Source organism: Oryx dammah, unplaced genomic scaffold (assembly GCF_014754425.2).
Source record: "Oryx dammah isolate SB20612 unplaced genomic scaffold, SCBI_Odam_1.1 HiC_scaffold_6, whole genome shotgun sequence".
Classification (NCBI taxonomy): Eukaryota; Metazoa; Chordata; class Mammalia; order Artiodactyla; family Bovidae; genus Oryx; species Oryx dammah.
In genome coordinates, this window is record NW_024070190.1 from 20,769,889 (window position 1) to 20,782,672 (window position 12,784).

A 12,784-nucleotide genomic window follows, 5' to 3' on the forward strand; every position below is an offset into this window, starting at 1 on the left:
TTTCGTTTTGTTTTTGATGTGTATTTCCACAACTATTAATGATACTGAGCATTTTTTCATGTGCTTATTGGTCATCTGCATATTTTCTTTGGAGAAATATCTATTAAAATATTTTGCCCGTTTTTAATTGGGTAGTCTTTTAATTATTTTTTGGGGGGCACATGAAAATTTATTGCTATCACACTTTCACCATCAAAACTTATGATCTTGGAAAAAAAAAACTTATGGTCTTGGATTTTCCTTCCTGCCTTTGTACAAAGCTGAAAGAGAGACACTGGCTACTTTGACAGTCTTAAAGCGGACTCCAGGAATGTCACCAACAGCATGACCTTTTCACCAAATCTAGCAACGGAAACTTCGCATTTCCCTCAATAAAATCCAAACAACCGTCGCTGGGTACAAAGGCTGTGTTATTGTCACCGTTCTTGATTGGCTGAGCCCCGGCACACTGCCTGACGCTGGAAGTTGCTTGTTTGGCTCCAAACTCCACATTGCTTAGTGCAGTTCCTTTCACATGAGAAGTGACTTCAAAAGGGTTGGCCTTCATGGCTTTGCCCAGATGGGCTTTCTTGTACTGTTTATCACACTGCTGGTCTCATCAGTGACTACAGAGTCTCCTGGCAGTACAAAGACCAAGACACCTGTCCAAACTGCTGGCACCACTATCTTTGAATTATTAAGTTGTACAAAATCTTCCCACATGGCGCTAGTGGCAAAGAACATGCCTGCCAGTGCAGGAGATGTAAGAGATGTGGGTTTGATCCCTGGGTGGGGAAGATCCCCTGGACGAGGGCATGGCAACTCACTCCAGTATTCTTGCCTGGAGAATCCCACGGACAGAGGAGCCTGGCTGGCTACAGTCCGTGGGGTCGCAGAGTCGGACACGACTAAAGCAACTTAGCAAACACACATGCCCTGATTACTTTTATATTCTGAATACAAGACCCTTATCAGATACACAATTTGCATGTGCTTTCTCCTATTCTGTGGACTGCCTTTTCACTTTCTGGATAATGTGCTTTGAAGCCCAACAGTTTTTAATTTTGATGAAGTCCAATTTACCTGTTTTCTTTTGTTGCTTGTGCCCTATATCTAATAAACCACTGCCTGACCCAAGTTCACGTACATTTACCCCTATGTTTTAATCTAAGAGTTGTGCAATTTCTTTTACATTTAGGCCTGTGATCTAATTAAATATGCATAAGGTGTGAGGTAGGGGATTCAACTTCATTCTTTTGCATGTGGCTATCTAGTTCTCCCAGAAATATTTATTGAAAAGACTATTCTTGGCTCCATTGAACTGTTAAAAAAATACCTCCCTTAGAGAGTTCTTAAATAGAATCAATGATATAATTTGTCTTGTCAGGTATAAAGCAGGCACTTGAAAAATGTTAGCTTATATTATTAGTTGCCAGGCTCCGTGATGAAAATACATAAATAATAAACAAGATGACCTGCTTTTAAAGAGTTCTTACTCTAGTAGAAAAGACAGAAATGGACACAGATAAATTGCAAAACATAACATGATTCATGACAGAGGTTTATAGGTTAAAGCTGCTATAGGAACATCGGAAACTAGATCTTGGGAGAGTCAAAGAAGATATCTCAGAAAGACAGTCCAGCTGGAGAGGTCATGCTATGCAGAGTCACAGAGCCATGGAATAACAGTAGTGTTTTAGGAAAAGGAAAGATGTACAGTGTGGTTCCAGTTTTAGATCTAAAGAGAAGGATAGTGAAAGATGAGGATGAAGGGGGAAGTAAAGGACAGTATAGGGAGGATCTTGTGACAAGTTAAAATGTAACTCTGTTTGTAGTGAATAGCCTTCAAGAGAGAACCATGATCAGTATTGCATTTGAGGAAGACAGCTTGGAACTCTGGCAGCCATGTGAAAGGTCTATGGAGGAGAACTTGGTATAGGGAAGGGGAAGGAAAGAAGGAGAGTGCTTCCATGTTTGGGTGAGCCCTCTACTAAGGTGGAAGAGAAACTCTGGGAAGTGGCATCTACGTCCTCAGTCTCTCCTTCCAGAACCCTCAGCCACTAGCGCTCCAAGTGAGATGCTGTTCTTTTCCATAGATCCCTGCTAGCCTTGGGGAGAAAGGCAATAGCGAGAAATTACTTATTGAGCACCTGCTACATCTTAAGTACTCACTCTCGGAGGCTTCACTTGGCTTATAAGGAAAAGAATCCAGCTGAGCTAGCCCTGGGAAAATGGAGAATCAATGCAAAAATTCAGGTAAAGCTCACAGAATTAAAGAGGAGAAGAGGCACCCTGGACAGAGTACCAATGTTATAAACTTTGACTATTAAATTAATAAAAAGATAGAAAATCAGCACTAGAACACCACAGCAACTACTTACAAGCAAGACCCACTGATGCATGCTAAGAATTAGCGGGCAGTTTTTTAGGAGAAACAAAGATATTTGCCCAGCCTCAAAGCATCTCCACCAATCATTGCTATGGTAATTTTAGCAAATGTCCAGAAATTCTTAGGTACTCCTCTCTCCTGGGTGTGAGCTGGATATACTGAATCAATTTCAAAGAACAGACTATGAAAGGGCAATAATAATAATAATAATAATAGCTTTACAGTAGAGGAAACTGACAGACATCACTTAAGCAAGCAGTCAAGGTCAAGTCACCAATAACAAGCTGACGTCATGTGTCCCTCATGTGATATGGCAGAAGGGCACTGCCTCCTTCATTCTCTTTTATTCATGACCCCAGACCACCCATGAGAAAATATGAGACAAACCCCAGTTCAGGAACAGTCTATAAAATACTGACCGGGGACTTCCCTGGTTGTGCAGTGGTTAACGGTCTGCCTTTCAGTGCAGGGGAAGTGTATTCGAATGCTGGTCGGGGAACCAAGATCCCACAAGCCTCTGTGCAACTGAAGCCCACGCACCTCAACTACTGAAGCCTGCATGCCACGACTAGAAAGAAGCCTGCGCCCCCCAATGGAGAGCTGCAACTAAGACACGACACAGCCAAAAATAAAAGATGAATACGTTTTTTAAAGCTACCATTAAAATACTTGACCAGTACTGTTTAAAAGTGTCTCTTAAGAAGACATAAATTTCTCCAAAGAAAACATACAGGTGGCTAATGAACCCATGAAAAGATCCTCAGCATCACTCATTACTGGAGAAATACAGACCAAAACCACAACGAGGTATCATCTCACGCTGGTCGGAGTGGTCATCATCAAAGGGTCTGCAAACGATAAATGCTGGGAAGGGTGTGGAGAAGAGGGAGCTCTCTTGGACTATTGGGAACGCAAACTGGAACAGCCACTATGGAGAACAGTGTGGAGATTCCTTAAAAACCTGGGAATAGAACAGCCATATGATCCAGCAATCCCCACTGCTGGGCATACACCCCGAGGGAACCAGAAGTGAAACAGACACACACCCCAGTGTTCCCTGCAGCACTGCAGACAATGGCCAGGACGTGGGGGAACCTGCATGTCCAGCGGCAGATGAATGGTTAAGGAAGCCGAGGTACAATATATACAATGGAATATTACGCAGCTGTAAAAGGAACACATCTGAGTCAGTTCTAATGAGGTGGATGAAACTGGAGCCTATTATACAGAGTGAAGTAAGTCAGAAAGAGAAACCCAAACACTGTATATTAATGCGTGTATGTGGAATTTAGAAAGACAATAACAACGATCCTACACACAGGCAGCAAAAGAGACACAGACGTAAAGAACAGACTTTTGGACTCTGTGGGAGGAGAGGGTGGGATGATATGAGTGAATAGCTTTGAAACGTGTGTATTACCATATGTAAAATGGATGACCAGTGCAAGTTCAACGCATGAAGCAAGGCACCCAAAGCCAGTGCTCTATGACAACCCAGAGGGACAGGGTGGGAAGGGAGGTGGGGGGGTTCAGTATGGGGGGCACATGTATACCTGTGGCTGACTCATGTGGAAGTATAGCAAAAACCATCACAATATTACAAAGTAACTATCTCCCAATTACAATAAGTTAATCAATTTTTTTTAAGTGTCAAGGTCATGTAAATCAAGGAAAGACTGAAAATAGTCACAAATCAGAGGAGGCTAAGGAGACAGGACAACTAAGTGCAAAGTGATCTCTTGTGCTGGATCCCAGAACAGGAAAGGACAAGAGTGGAAAAACTGGGGAAATCCCAAGGAAGTCTGGACTTTGGGTAACAGAATGACCAGCCACCCTGGTTTGCCAGGACTGAAGGGGTCTCTAAGGCATGGGACTTCCAGTTTTAAAAATCAGGATAGCCCTGGTTTGTCTGGAACTGGGGGCTTCCTGGTGCAGGGGGCTTCCTGGTGCAGGAGGCTTTCAGTGCTAAAATCCGGTAAGTCTCAGAAAAACCTGGATGAGTGGGTTACCAAGTTCATTTCTTACTTTTAGACTAAAGTATATCTTGGCGATGTGAATGGTGACATTAAGAACACTGTACTACCCTTCCAGCTCTTTGGTAAATCTAAAATTATTTCCAAGTAAAAAGGTTAAAATAAAACAAACAAACAAAAAAAAACTGAACTAATAAAAATACCAAACAGGAGGAGGGGCTTCCCTGGCGGTTCAGCAGTTAAGACTCTGGGCTTCCAATGCAGGTTTGATCCCTGATTGGGGAACTAGGATCCCACTAGCAAAGAGATGCAGCCAAAAAAAAAATTTTTATTTTTTTTAAATAGTGGAGGCAGGAGGTAAAAGGAAATACAAATACCCTAATAGCCTGTGTTTTCATGGCAAAAAAAAAAAAAAAAAAAAGTTGATGGATACAGTTAAGGCTCAGGAGGAAGTCAGAGATGGAAAAGTCTGGAACGAGATTCCCCTGTCCGTCCAGGCTCCACCGACGGGTCCTCTTTCTCTCTCATCCCTTCATCTCCTAGAAGCCCAACCTCAGCTTTCTTTCTCCCCAGCTTTCTCTTCCTGAGCACATGGCCATCTCAGCTCTTCCTGAGGCCTCCTCACAGCACTCAGCACTACAGAAGCAGAGTCTCTGAGTTACTATTGCAAATTCCATACTGAACAAATCTGGGTCTTGCGTCCACCACTGACTCACTCAGTTACAGGCAGGGGTAGAGGGGACATAGCCCACCACCCCTCTATCAGCACATGTGAGAAGGTGGGCAACAGGCAAGCAAAGGGGTCCCCAGATCACTAGTGCTTCTGCTGGTGTGAAGTGACAAAAAATCCAAATAATACTGAAGAATAAATAATATCACTGAGCACCTTAGTGTTGCCTCTAGATTAATAAACAAAGCTGTTTTGTTTTAAAAGGAAATGATGTGCATATTCACTCTGGATCAAAGACCAAAGGCTGTCACGGTCCCTGCCGGGGTCACATAGAGACAGACTCACTGTTACCCTTCTCCTCTCCAGCCTGGCCCACCCTTCCCTCTGCTCCCAGTTGGCATGAGAGGTGTAGCCTGGTCCTTCCTTTTTTAATTCTCCTTCTGACTTCTCTCCAAGTCTTTTCTTGTGATATAAATTCTGTCCCTTGTCTCACTTGGGTTTGCCCCTTTGAATCTTAAAAGCCCATTTGGGGGAACAAATAGCTGAAATTTGACTATTCCTTGCTCTTTTTATTCCTATTTATCTTACCCATCCTGAAGAGCACATGAGGGTCTTACCTGACCAGAAGTGAGGATCAGGACATGTGTACAAAGAAATGCCAGGAAAAAGCAGTAAGAGCATAAATTATCATTGTACACATCCAATGGGTACCTAAAAAAAAGTGTAATTATGAGAATAACCTGCAATATACCTATCAGTTTTAAGTGTGTTTAGAGGTGGTTCCATCTTGGAAAGAAAAAAAATATATCATGTAACCCCAAATTACTTGCCTCAAAAAATATAAAACCTTTACCTGTTTTCCTTAATTTTATTCTTTTCTTTCACAACCAAACTCACCATCAACTGTTTCAAGTCCAGTGAGCATCTGATTCAGGCAAGAGACTTATTACTTTTAGCACATCTAACGATTTCCATCTTGGAGTCTATTGTTTTAAATTTATGAAACCTACACTTCTTATCTGCACTTTCATTTTTTCCCATCTTCCCCTCATTTTTATAAAAGAGGGACAAAACGCTGAAGTAGCTACATAAAGCTACACTGCTGTGTAGACAAAAAGGTATGCTGTGCCCAAAACTGGACTGGTGGCCAGGGGCACTGCCACCAGCACCCGCTGAAAGGGTCATTTGTCAGCTGATGGGCGAACGTGTAAGTTCAACAATGTAAGGTTTCATCCCTTTCTTAAATGTTGTATTCGAAATGTTTAAATGTTTAGTGAAACGTTACATGTGCTCACTGTAAAAAGATGAACAATAGAGATGTATGAAGAAAAAGTTAATTTACTCCCCCACCTCCACTGCCATTTCTGGATATAATCAATGTTAATTGTTCTGTGTATATCTTTACACATATTTCTCTACACAAATAGAAATATATAAAAACATATGCAGGCAAATGTTACTTTATGCTTTCTTGTATTATTTTGCATCTCAATGGATTCATATTATGGACATTATCTTGCAACCTATTTATTCAATAGTATACAAGAGACCACCTTATAGACCTCTGCATAGAGATTTAGTTAATATTACTTTATGCATAATAGTTTATATCATGAATTTATCAAAATTTATTTAACCACCACCCAAGATGAAAATTCAGATTAGTTCCAGCTTTCTGACACCAAATTTTCTTTTACATTACAGAAAAAAATTGGCCTATTATTTCTGTAAAAGAAAGATGGCCGAAATTGGATTCATTTACTAAGTCAAGATATTTGTGTGTTGGGGCTTTCCTGGGGGTCCAGTGATTAAGAATCCACCTTGCAATGCAAGGGACGCTGGTTTGATCCCTGGTCCTGGAAGATTTCACATGCCTAGGGGCAACTAAGCTGGTAGGCCACAACTACTATGCCCAGCCTCTAGAGCCCATGCTCTGCAACAAGAAAAGCTACTGCAATGAGAGAACCGAGCACCACAGCTGCAGAGTAGCCCCCGCTCTCTGCAACTAGAGAAAGCTCTTGAGAAACAGCAAAGATCCAACACAGTCAAAAATAATTTGAAAACTACATAAAGATATATAAGAGAACTAGGAGGGACTATGAGTTCCAGGTAAAGAGTTTGTGCTTAGTCGCTCAGTCGTGTCTGACTCATTGCGAATGCATGGACTGTAGCCCGGCAGGCTCCCCTGTCCATGGAATTCTCCAGGCAAGAATACTGGAGTGGGTTGCCATTTCCTTCTCCAGGGGATCTTCCTGACCCAGGGATTGAACCCAGGTCTCCTGCATTACACGCTGATTCTTTACCATCTGAGCCACCAGGGAAGGCCATAGATAAAGGGGGAAGATCTTTCTAAAAAAGAAAATTTGTATGTTATTTATATTATTAGCTATCACCATATTACTTTCCCCAAAGTTACAGAAATTCAGCTCCCACCAGCAATGTTTAAAAGTACTTATTTCTCACTATTAGGGTGTATTATCAATTGCTTTAACATTTGCCAATTTGATGAGTGAAGAATGGTACCTTGTTTCTGTTTGCGTTTACCTTCTTCATTAGTAAGATTAAGCATCTCTCCAAATGTTAATTGTCTAATTCTGTGAATTATCTCTTCATATTCTCTGCCTATTTTCCTGTTGAGTTATTTGTCTTTTTCTCACTGTATTAGTTTTCTATTGCTGCCATAGCAAATTACCACAAACTTGGTAGCTTAAACAACACAAACTTATCTTCCAGTTATAAAGGTAGGAAGTGAGAAATGGGCCTCAGTGGGCTAAAATCAAGTTGTTGGCTAGATTATGTTACTATCTAAAGGTTCTAGGGGAGAATTTGTTTCTTTTCTTCCTTCACCTTCTAGAGGAAACCCACATTTCTTGGCTTATGGCCCCTTCACCCATCTTCAAAACCAACAGTAACTATCTAAGTCCTTCTGATGCTGTCATTCTTCTGGTTCCCTGCAGCCAGGACAGATTCTTTGCTTTTAATGATGCACTGGATTGAGCCCTCCTAGTGGTCCAGGCATAGCTTTCCATCTCAAGGTCCATTAAAGACATCTGCAAAGTCCTTCTGTCACATAAAACAAACTGTTTTATGTTTGAATAGGTTTGAGGGATTAGGTGTGGGTATCTTTATGGGCCATGATTCTTCCTACTAAAAAGGGATGGAAGTAATTTTTTTGAAAAGGATTTCCGCCCATTGTCACACAAATGTTGCACACATTCTTTAATCCTACTATTTGTTTTCATTATGACTCTGTTCTCTTCAGACTTGGAAATAACTTTCTGGTTCATCCAACCTATGGTTTTGTAATTACTGTGAGGTAAGCAAGAGTCTCCTGCAGTGTTCTCAGTCAAAGGATAAACAGCTTGAGAACAAGAATCACACTCTCACCAGATTACTCATGATAAAGATAGGATGATTGGGTTGGACCCTGAGAATGGGGTCATTTGGGTAGACTTGGATGAAACCTAAAACCTCAAATTCCCAGACCCTTTTGAGTCATCCTTTGTCAAGAGAAGTCTCCCCTCTCTCCTCAGTGATGACTACATAGTTCTGCCTTGATTAAAGGATCTTGACTACCTGGCATCAAGAGGATTAATTGCAAAAGGAGACTCAGACTTCTTAAGATCCACACCCCTACCACCACTACCACTCCTTGTTGCCTAAAGACCCTCTTCTAGGATAAGATCACAGCATAACTCAGAGCCCAAATATGGCACAAAATGGAGCTCTGCTGGCTTCAAGCTCATAATTACAAAGGGAGAGATTATTCTTCCAGAGACACTAGGAGTTGAGATTCCCACATGGCAATTTTGAGCTCCACATGCCATTAAACCAGTAAGCAACAAGGGGGCATAACACAGACTGGGTTACATGATCCTGATTATCAAGCGGAAATAAGACTGCTGCTTCCCACTGGAGACAAAGAGGAGAATGTCTGAAATAGTGGTAGGATATATTCAAAGTGCTAACCGACAACTAAGAGTGTTAACACCAGCAAAAGAATTCTTTATGTCCTTCAAAATAAAGACAAAATACAGACATTTTTTCACGAAAGATACCCGCATTACATGAAACACTACAGTTATTTAAGCAGAAGAGAAATAATTCTAAATGGAACCCCAGACTTCCAAGAAAAAAACAAAAAGAATTAGAAAGGGTATACATACAGACAGGCTGAAAGATGGGTAGATCTAAATGACAGTATAAAACAACAATAATAATGACGTCATGCACGGTTTAAAATTTTACACAATTAAGATACATAAGGTAAGCAGTACAAAAGGCAACAAACAAATCAAGTTAAAGTATCTCAAACTCTTTGAATTACTGAGATGTGAAGGATAATTTATTAGAGCTTAAAAAATCAAGGACACTTACTGTAACATCTAAGGTACCATTTAAAAAACAGTAAAGGAATATAAAAGCCATCAAACTAACAGAGAAGGGAATAAAAACTACTTGATGAATCTATAAGAAAGCAAGAAAACATAGGGAAAGGAACATAGAACTGCCAGAATCAATAGAAGAAGAAGAAAAAAAACATCAGGATGACAGATTTAAACCCAAACATATCAAGAAATACATTAAAAATAAATAAGTTAAATATTCCAATTAAAAGGTAAAGGTTATCATAGGGATTAAAAATCAGTTACTATATGCTTCTTATAAGAGACATACCCCAAATATATGGATATAGAAAGAACAAAAGTAAAAAACTAGAAAAGGTACCAAATAAACAATAAACTGTGGAAAATTCTGAAAGAGATGGGAATACCAGACCACCTGACCTGTCTCTTGAGAAACCTGCATGCAGGTCAAGAAGCAACAGTTAGAACTGGACATGGAATAACAGACTGGTTCCAAATAGGATAAGGAGTACATCAAGGCTGTATATTTTCATCCTGCTTATTTAATTTATATGCAGAGTACATCATGAGAAGCACTGGGCTGGAAGAAGCACAAGCTGGAATCAAGATTGCCGGGAGAAATATCAATAACCTCAGATATGCAGATGACACCACCCTTATGGCAGAAAGTGAACAGGAACTAAAAAGCCTCTTGATGAGAGTGAAAGAGGAGAGTGAAAAAGTTGGCTTAAAGCTCAACATTCAGAAAATGATCATGGCATCTGGTCCCATCACTTCATGGGAAATAGATGGGGAAACAGTGGCTGACTTTATTTTGGGGGCCTAGAAAATCACTGCAGATGGTGACTGCAACCATGAAATTAAAAGATGCTTACTCCTTGGAATGAAAGTTATGACCAACATAGATAGCATATTCAAAAGCAGAGACATTCCTTTGCCGACTAAGGTCCTTTTAGTCAAGGCTATGGTTTTTCCAGCAGTCATGTATGGATGTGAGAGTTGGATTGTGAAGAAGGCTGAGCACCAACGAATTGATGCTTTTGAACTGTGGTGTTGGAGAAGACTCTTGAGAGTCCCTTGGACTGCAAGGAGATCCAACCAGTCCATTCTAAAGGAGATCAGCCCTGGGTTTTCTTTGGAAGGAATGATGCTAAAGCTGAAACTCCAGTACTTTGGCCACCTCACGCGAAGAGTTGACTCATTGCAAAAGACCCTGATACTGGGAGGGACTGGGGGCAGGAGGAGAAGGGGATGACAAAGGATGAGATTGCTGGATAGCATCACCAACTTGATGGACATGAGCTTGAGTGAACTCTGGGAGCTGGTGATGGACAGGGAGGCCCGGTGTGCTGCGATACATGGGGTCACAAAGAGTCAGACACGACTGAGCGACTGAACTGAACTGCACTGAAAAGCTGATAGCTATAATAATATCAGACAAAATAAACTTTAGGGACAACACATTACAAAATGGGAATGTGGGATATTTCATAATGATAAAAGTGTAAACAATCAGTAAAATTGGGAAAAAAAATAAAATTATATGTACCTAATGGCATAAATTCAAAATTTATAACACCAGAAATTGACAAATATAAAAGGAAAAAAAGTAAATGAATCCACAATTTTAGCATGAAAATTTTTCATATACATCTCTTTATAACTGAAAAGGTAAGTAGACAAAACTCCAGATAGAGTATTTAAACTTATTTAAGACATTTTAGCTAATTGACATAGATACAACACTATATCTCAAACTGCAACACATACAATTATTTTCAAAGGGCACACAGAAAATTTACCAGTACCAACCATTATTGTTCATAAACCAAATATCAACACATGTAAAAAGATTAGATTTTCAGAGTATAACCTTTAACTATAATGGAAGTAAACTGGAAATGAGTAACAAAGTAACTCAAATATTTAGAAATTAAGCCATATACTTCTAAATAGTACATAGTGAAAGAAAAAATTACAATGGAAATTAGAAAATATTTGGAGTTGAATGGAGAAGGCAATGGCACCCCACTCCAGTACTCTTGCCTGGAAAATCCCATGGATGGAGGAGCCTGATAGGCAGCAGTCCATGGGGTCGCTAAGAGTCGGACACGACTGAACGACTTCACTTTCACTTTTCACCTTCATGCATTGGAGAAGGAAATGGCAACCCACTCCAGTGTTCTTGCCTGGAGAATCCCAGGGACAGAGGAGCCTGGTGGGCTGCCATCTCTGGCGTCGCACAGAGTAGGACACGACTGAAGCGACTTAGCAGCAGCAGCAGCAGCAGCAGCAGCAGCAGCAGCAGCAGCAGGCAGTGATTCATGGCATGTCAAAATGTATGGAATTAAGTTAAAACTATAAATAGAAGAAAATGTTTACTATTAAATGTACTCATGAGAAAGGATGAAACGCCAAAAGACAAGGATCTAACATCCATCTTAAGTCAGCAAAAGAGCAGCAAATCAAGCTCAGAGTCAAAGAAGATAATAAAGAACAGAAATTAATGAAAGAGAAAACAAATGTAGAACAGAGGAAAATCAAGAGAGCCCAAGTTCTAAAGTAAAGTTTGCTCCTTGAAAGCTTTAATAAAATTTATAAATCCCTAGGAAGACTAAGTATGGGGTGGATGGGTACAAGAATCAATATCAAGAATGAAAAAATGGATAGGACTTTATATCTGCCAGGCATGAGAAAGAAATAAGTGAAAATAATAAGCAAGCTTTAGCGAATATATGTAAATGTTAGATGAAAAGGATAAATATCTAAGAAAACACTCCCAAAATAGGAAATATAAAGTGTTCTATGGCATTTTAAAGAAATTAAATCCATAACAAAAAATATTTCCTCAAACAAAACTTCAGGTCCAGACAGCTGCACTGATGAATTCTTCAAAATATTTAAAGAAGAAATAATGTCAGACACACCTAAACTCTTCCAGAAACAACCAAATAGAAAATGCTTCCCTATGTGTTCTATGTAGCAAGCACAACTTTTGATTCCAAAATCTGACAGTGATTACAAGAAAAGAAAATCACAAGTTAATCTGTTATAAACATAGAATCAAAAATCATAGAAATCTTGAGACATAAAAATAATAATATGCCACAATGAAGCTGTTTTTGTTCTGCTGACAGGAATTTACTGCTAGAGAATCAGTGAATTTAATTTACTACATAAACAATACAGCAGAAAACTCACATGATCATTTTAATAAAGACAAATCATTTGATAAAGTCAACACCCATTCATGACGTTTTAAAAATCTTAGCAAATTGGGACTAAAATGAAATTGTCTTAATCTATTAATTTACAGGTACAAAAAAATCTACAAATAACATTACATGTAACCATGAAATTCTAAACACTTTCCCCCTGAAGTTGGAAATGAGACAAGAATTCTTGT

General features: G+C 39.8%; 1 pseudogene; it reads right to left on the reverse strand.

Annotated features, from left to right (window-relative positions):
• Window positions 1-222: 222 nt before the first annotated feature.
• The window catches only part of LOC120865129, a 33,855-nt pseudogene continuing 21,293 nt past the window's right edge, over window positions 223-12,784 (reverse strand).